This window comes from Trifolium pratense, linkage group LG7, assembly GCF_020283565.1.
Source record: "Trifolium pratense cultivar HEN17-A07 linkage group LG7, ARS_RC_1.1, whole genome shotgun sequence".
Taxonomy (NCBI): Eukaryota; Viridiplantae; Streptophyta; class Magnoliopsida; order Fabales; family Fabaceae; genus Trifolium; species Trifolium pratense.
In genome coordinates this window covers 11,208,009-11,214,912 of record NC_060065.1, presented here as the reverse complement: position 1 = coordinate 11,214,912, position 6,904 = coordinate 11,208,009, and the positions used below count along the sequence as shown (strand labels likewise).

Sequence of the window (6,904 nt, the reverse complement as noted above, 5' to 3'; positions counted from 1 at the left end):
TTATTAGAAATAATATATAAATTGGTCAATTGAAAAATAAATCTAGGAACAAAAGAGAAGAAAGAAGAACTACTTGACCCATAGCAAATTAAAGGAGAAGAAGAGCAAAAAACATCTCCTTAGGATTGATGCATTTCATGGCAAGAATTTATAGCATAAATCATTTGTATGTTATAATTGTTTTTTAAAGTCATTGGGGTAGGAATTATTAATGCATACTTTTTTCTTGTGGGAATAATGATGACATTTAGTTACATAATATTATCTCTTGATCTTCAACTCTACATTATTGATCTATTTAGACAATGAAATTAGAAAAAACTGTTTTTTTTTCTTCCATAAATTACATGGGAAGCTAAATAGTTGGTGGGGACAATGTTTAAATATATATATATATAAAATAATAATAATTATTATTATGTTATTAAATAAAAATAAGGATGACACATAAGCACCAACTTGAGCTTAGAAAAAAGGCAAGAGGGAAGAGCTTTCTTAGGCTGCCAAAAAGAAAAAAGACCGACTTAATTAATATGATTTGGGTATAGATATGTTTGAGAAGAGAGATCAATCTATGCATCCAAAAAGACCGACTTTATTTGTATAAATATATAATAGTTAGCTTATTCTTATTTATATCAATTAATTATACATTATAGGTCATTATTAGTTTACGTTATAACTCTTATTTGCAGTCGAAAGTGTTTTTGTTCTTCTATTTTTGTCTTAAAACAAAACACGATTGCCCTTTAATATATATGATTTATATAAAATCACGCTGGTTCAAAATATTAATTAACGTTTTTTTATATAATTTTTAGCCATCTAACTACACAAAAACAATTATAAAGTAGTAACGCATTATCAAATAGTAGACATTATCAAAAAATTGGAGTGATATATAAATAAATAGTAGACATTATCAAATGTCTAATTTTATAAAAAAAACTCAGCTCATATTTCTTAAATTTAACCTATTATTTTTGGATAAATTAAGAAAAAAAAATAGTATAATGAATGATTAAAAAAATAGCACAATGAATAACCTTTTTTCCTTGTATGTTGATTAAGACACAAAGGTCGAATTTGTAATCTGCAAACACACAAAAAAAATATCAATTTTTTTATGTAAATATCAAATTCTCTTGATCCTAATTGTTATGCTAAAAATTTGAGTGCAAAATTGCAAAAAAAAAAAAGAAGCATCAATTTAAGAAAACAATAAACTTTTTATTAGAAATAATATATAAATTGGTCAATTGAAAAATAAATCTAGGAACAAAAGAGAAGAAAGAAGAACTACTTGACCCATAGCAAATTAAAGGAGAAGAAGAGCAAAAAACATCTCCTTAGGATTGATGCATTTCATGGCAAGAATTTATAGCATAAATCATTTGTATGTTATAATTGTTTTTTAAAGTCATTGGGGTAGGAATTATTAATGCATAAGTTTTTCTTGTGGGAATAATGATGACATTTAGTTACATAATATTATCTCTTGATCTTCAACTCTACATTATTGATCTATTTAGACAATGAAATTAGAAAAAACTGTTTTTTTTTCTTCCATAAATTACATGGGAAGCTAAATAGTTGGTGGGGACAATGTTTAAATATATATATATGAAATAATAATAATTATTATTATGTTATTAAATAAAAATAAGGATGACACATAAGCACCAACTTGAGCTTAGAAAAAAGGCAAGAGGGAAGAGCTTTCTTAGGCTGCCAAAAAGAAAAAAGACCGACTTAATTAATATGATTTGGGTATAGATATGTTTGAGAAGAGAGATCAATCTATGCATCCAAAAAGACCGACTTTATTTGTATAAATATATAATAGTTAGCTTATTCTTATTTATATCAATTAATTATACATTATAGGTCATTATTAGTTTACGTTATAACTCTTATTTGCAGTCGAAAGTGTTTTTGTTCTTCTATTTTTGTCTTAAAACAAAACACGATTGCCCTTTAATATATATGATTTATATAAAATCACGCTGGTTCAAAATATTAATTAACGTTTTTTTATATAATTTTTAGCCATCTAACTACACAAAAACAATTATAAAGTAGTAACGCATTATCAAATAGTAGACATTATCAAAAAATTGGAGTGATATATAAATAAATAGTAGACATTATCAAATGTCTAATTTTATAAAAAAAACTCAGCTCATATTTCTTAAATTTAACCTATTATTTTTGGATAAATTAAGAAAAAAAAATAGTATAATGAATGATTAAAAAAATAGCACAATGAATAACCTTTTTTCCTTGTATGTTGATTAAGACACAAAGGTCGAATTTGTAATCTGCAAACACACAAAAAAAATATCAATTTTTTTATGTAAATATCAAATTCTCTTGATCCTAATTGTTATGCTAAAAATTTGAGTGCAAAATTGCAAAAAAAAAAGAAGCATCAATTTAAGAAAACAATAAACTTTTTATTAGAAATAATATATAAATTGGTCAATTGAAAAATAAATCTAGGAACAAAAGAGAAGAAAGAAGAACTACTTGACCCATAGCAAATTAAAGGAGAAGAAGAGCAAAAAACATCTCCTTAGGATTGATGCATTTCATTGCAAGAATTTATAGCATAAATCATTTGTATGTTATAATTGTTTTTTAAAGTCATTGGGGTAGGAATTATTAATGCATACGTTTTTCTTGTGGGAATAATGATGACATTTAGTTACATAATATTATCTCTTGATCTTCAACTCTACATTATTGATCTATTTAGACAATGAAATTAGAAAAAACTGTTTTTTTTTCTTCCATAAATTACATGGGAAGCTAAATAGTTGGTGGGGACAATGTTTAAATATATATATATAAAATATTAATAATTATTATGTTATTAAATAAAAATAAGGATGACACATAAGCACCAACTTGAGCTTAGAAAAAAGGCAAGAGGGAAGAGCTTTCTTAGGCTGCCACATCAGCAAAAAAAAGCTTGTTTTACAATTATATATAGATAATGACTAATAGAATGAGAAAGGGTGGAATTTTTTTGTAACTTAAGCTTAATTACATTAATATTAGAGATTAATTTATTATACATAAAAAGAGAAAGTGAGAAGATTTTCTACAAACCAAAAGAGTTACAACATAAAAGCTCACATCATACAAAACACAGATACAATTGTTTCTCCTCTACATATAGTAAACAATTACCGGACTATATAAGAGAGATTGATAAGATTTTTTCTACAAATCAAGAGAGTTACTACATCATAAAAGTTGACACTATCCAACTCATACATACAATTGCTAACCCTCTACATAGTAAACAATTATTATCATTAATCTTATCTTTTCATCATACATATATATGTCATCTATCTAGCTCAATCCAAAGAAGTTTGAAAAAAGGTTTGGAATTAAATTAATTCCACAACAATATATCAAATTCTACAATTGTACAACTATATTTTTTAATTTTATGACAGCTTACTAAAGTTCCCGATGGCATAACTTGTATCCAAACATGCATCTGTCACTTCAAGCTTAAATGTTACCCTTTATATGTTGCGGTAGCAATCAACCACTCCATTTGCACGCCTCAAAAAGCTACACCAAACACAAATTGGTAGGTGCTTAAATTAAAAGAGTAATATCATACGCTGATTATTATGAAAAAAGGACACAAAATGAAAATACAAATCTTTGATTATTATTCTCCTTCTGCAATACACACACCTCTCAAATTGAAAGTCCACAAACCCATATCTAGCAAGAGATTGTTCATAAGGCACATATATATATAGTCAATTAATGTCACGTTTTAATTTTTTGTGGGAATTGAAAGGCTAAGAAGATTTTTTGATAGGAAAATAGTAAAAAATTGCTAATATTAAAAGAGTGTACTGTTTCAAAAAAATGACAACTTTTCATATGATTTAGGCCATAAAAGTTAATGAGAAAGTTATTTGGGAGTTACAAACATGAAGGAAACATAAGAGTATACACAATAACAATGCATATGAAAAAATATGAGTTTGTAGATATGACACATAAGCATAAGAGTTTTTGTAGAGATGACACAGCAAAACAAAGTTTGCTTTACAATTATATATATATATATATATATATATATATATATATATATATATATTTGCCACTTCAAGCTTAAATGTTACCCTTTATATGTTGCGGTAGCAATCGACCACTCTATTTGCACGCCTCAGAAAGCTACACCAAATATGAATTGGTTAGTGCTTAAATTAAAAGAGGAACATCATACGTTGATTATTATGAAAAAAAAGGACACAAAACGAAAATACAAACCTTTGATTATTATTCTCCTTCTGGAATACACACACCTCTCAAATTGAAAGTCCACAAACTCATATCTACCAAGAAATTGTTCATAAGGCACATATATATATAGTCAATTAATGTCATGTTTTAATTTTTTGTGGGAATTGAAAGGCTAAGAAGATTTTTTGATAGGAAAATAGCAAAAGATTACTAATATTAAAAGAGTGTACCGTTTCAAAAAATTTACAACTTTTCATATGATTTAGGCCATAAAAATTAATGAGAAAGTTATTTGGGAGTTACAAACATGAAGGAAACATAAGAGTATAGACAATGACAATGTATATGAAAAAATATGAGTTTTGTAGAGATGACACATAAGCATAAGAGTTTTTGTAGAGATGACACATCAACAACAAAAAAAAGTTTGCTTTACAATTATATTTTTTCTCTTATAATTTGGGACAAAAAAATGGGCTTTTTTCCTTTATAATTTGGGACGGAGGGAGTATTTCAAAGATAGTCAAATATTCAAATCTATCCATAAAAGTATTTTAAAAGAAATTAAGCACAAAATCATGAAAATTGAATAGAGCAATAGCAAACACACATGATAAAAATATTCAAGAAGGCATGACATTGTGACACAATAGGACTTTTCTACGTTGATTGAGATACAAATGACGAATTTGTGTTCTGCAAACACATAAAAAAATAACTCAAGATATAAAAAATAAACGAAGTGCAATATTTATTCAATTACCTCTTTTTTTTTCTTCTAACATTGATTGAGACACAAAAAATGAATTCGGGATCTGCAAACACACACAAAAGAATATAAAATCCTCTTGATTCTAATTGTTATGCAGACAAATTGAGAGCAAAATTAAAAAAAAGAAAAGAAAAAAAGAGTAGCAATCTAAGAAAACAATATGAATAGTCAAAACATGTGTCAAGAGTAAGAAAAATAACAAAAACTATCAAACATAATTGGATACCATTGAAAATTGTTTGGAGAAAATGATGACTATCCAAAACAAAATTTATACCAAAATTAGTGAGCTTGTGTATTGCTTATAGAGTCCACCGTCTGATACAATTTTATTTATATATATACTATAATAAGGAAGAAAACGTCAACTTAAAATTTAATTATGGTGTCATGTGTACTATTACTCTTTGACTCCATGTATTCTTTTCTAATTATTGTTGTTGGTTTTTGTTTATGAAATTTATTGGTTGTTACATAACTTCTCATGTGCCACCGAAAGAAGATATAAGTGGTTGCCTTAAATTTTTCCATTTAATCAGTTATGCGTTTTTTTTTTTTAACATCAATCAAGTAATGTGCAATGAGCTTAAAAAAAAAAAATTAATGTGTAATGAAAAATGACACATAAACATCAACTCTTGCTTAGAAAATGTCTAATTTTATAAAAAAAACTCAGCTCATATTTCTTAAATTTAACCTATTATTTTTGGATAAATTAAGAAAAAAAAATAGTATAATGAATGATTAAAAAAATAGCACAATGAATAACCTTTTTTCCTTGTATGTTGATTAAGACACAAAGGTCGAATTTGTAATCTGCAAACACACAAAAAAAATATCAATTTTTTTATGTAAATATCAAATTCTCTTGATCCTAATTGTTATGCTGAAAATTTGAGTGCAAAATTGCAAAAAAAAAAAGAAGCATCAATTTAAGAAAACAATAAACTTTTTATTAGAAATAATATATAAATTGGTCAATTGAAAAATAAATCTAGGAACAAAAGAGAAGAAAGAAGAACTACTTGACCCATAGCAAATTAAAGGAGAAGAAGAGCAAAAAACATCTCCTTAGGATTGATGCATTTTGTTATCTGCAAACACACAAAAAATATCAATTTTTTTACGTAAATATCAAATATTCTTGATCCTAATTGTTATGCAGAAAATTTGAGTGAAAAAAAAGAAGCATCAATTTAAGAAAACAATAAACATTTTATTAGAAATAATATATAAATTGGTCAATTGAAAAATAAATCTAAGAACAAAAGAGAAGAAAGAAGAACTAACCGGCCCATAGCAAATTAAAGGAGAAGAAGAGCAAAAAACATCTCATTAGGATTGATGCATTTGGTTATCTGCAAACACACAAAAAATATCAAATTTTTTTTACGTAAATATCAAATTCTCTTGATCCTAATTGTTATGCAGAAAATTTGAGTGCAAAATTGCAAAAAAAAAAAAGAAGCATCAATTTAAGAAAACAATAAACTTTTTATTAGAAATAATATATAAATTGGTCAATTGAAAAATAAATCTAGGAACAAAAGAGAAGAAAGAAGAACTAACCGGCCCATAGCAAATTATTAAAGGAGAAGAAGAGCAAAAAACATCTCCTTAGGATTGATGCATTTCATGGCAAGAATTTATAGCATAAATCATTTGTATGTTATAATTGTTTTTTAAAGTCATTGGGGTAGGAATTATTAATGCATACGTTTTTCTTGTGGGAATAATGATGACATTTAGTTACATAATATTATCTCTTGATCTTCAACTCTACATTATTGATCTATTTAGACAATGAAATTAGAAAAAACTGTTTTTTTTTTCTTCCATAAATTACATGGG

The 6,904-nt window shown here is 26.1% G+C and overlaps 1 long non-coding RNA gene across 1 annotated transcript; it reads right to left on the bottom strand.

Moving 5' to 3' along the window:
- Positions 1 to 3,122: 3,122 nt before the first annotated feature.
- Positions 3,123 to 6,154, bottom strand: LOC123896952. Its single transcript, XR_006804705.1, has 6 exons — positions 6,079 to 6,154; positions 5,823 to 5,869; positions 5,045 to 5,096; positions 4,309 to 4,373; positions 4,161 to 4,212; positions 3,123 to 3,591 (listed from the first exon to the last, which is right to left on the bottom strand). It is a non-coding gene; the product is annotated as an uncharacterized LOC123896952 (long non-coding RNA).
- Between the last annotated feature and the right edge of the window lie 750 nt (positions 6,155 to 6,904).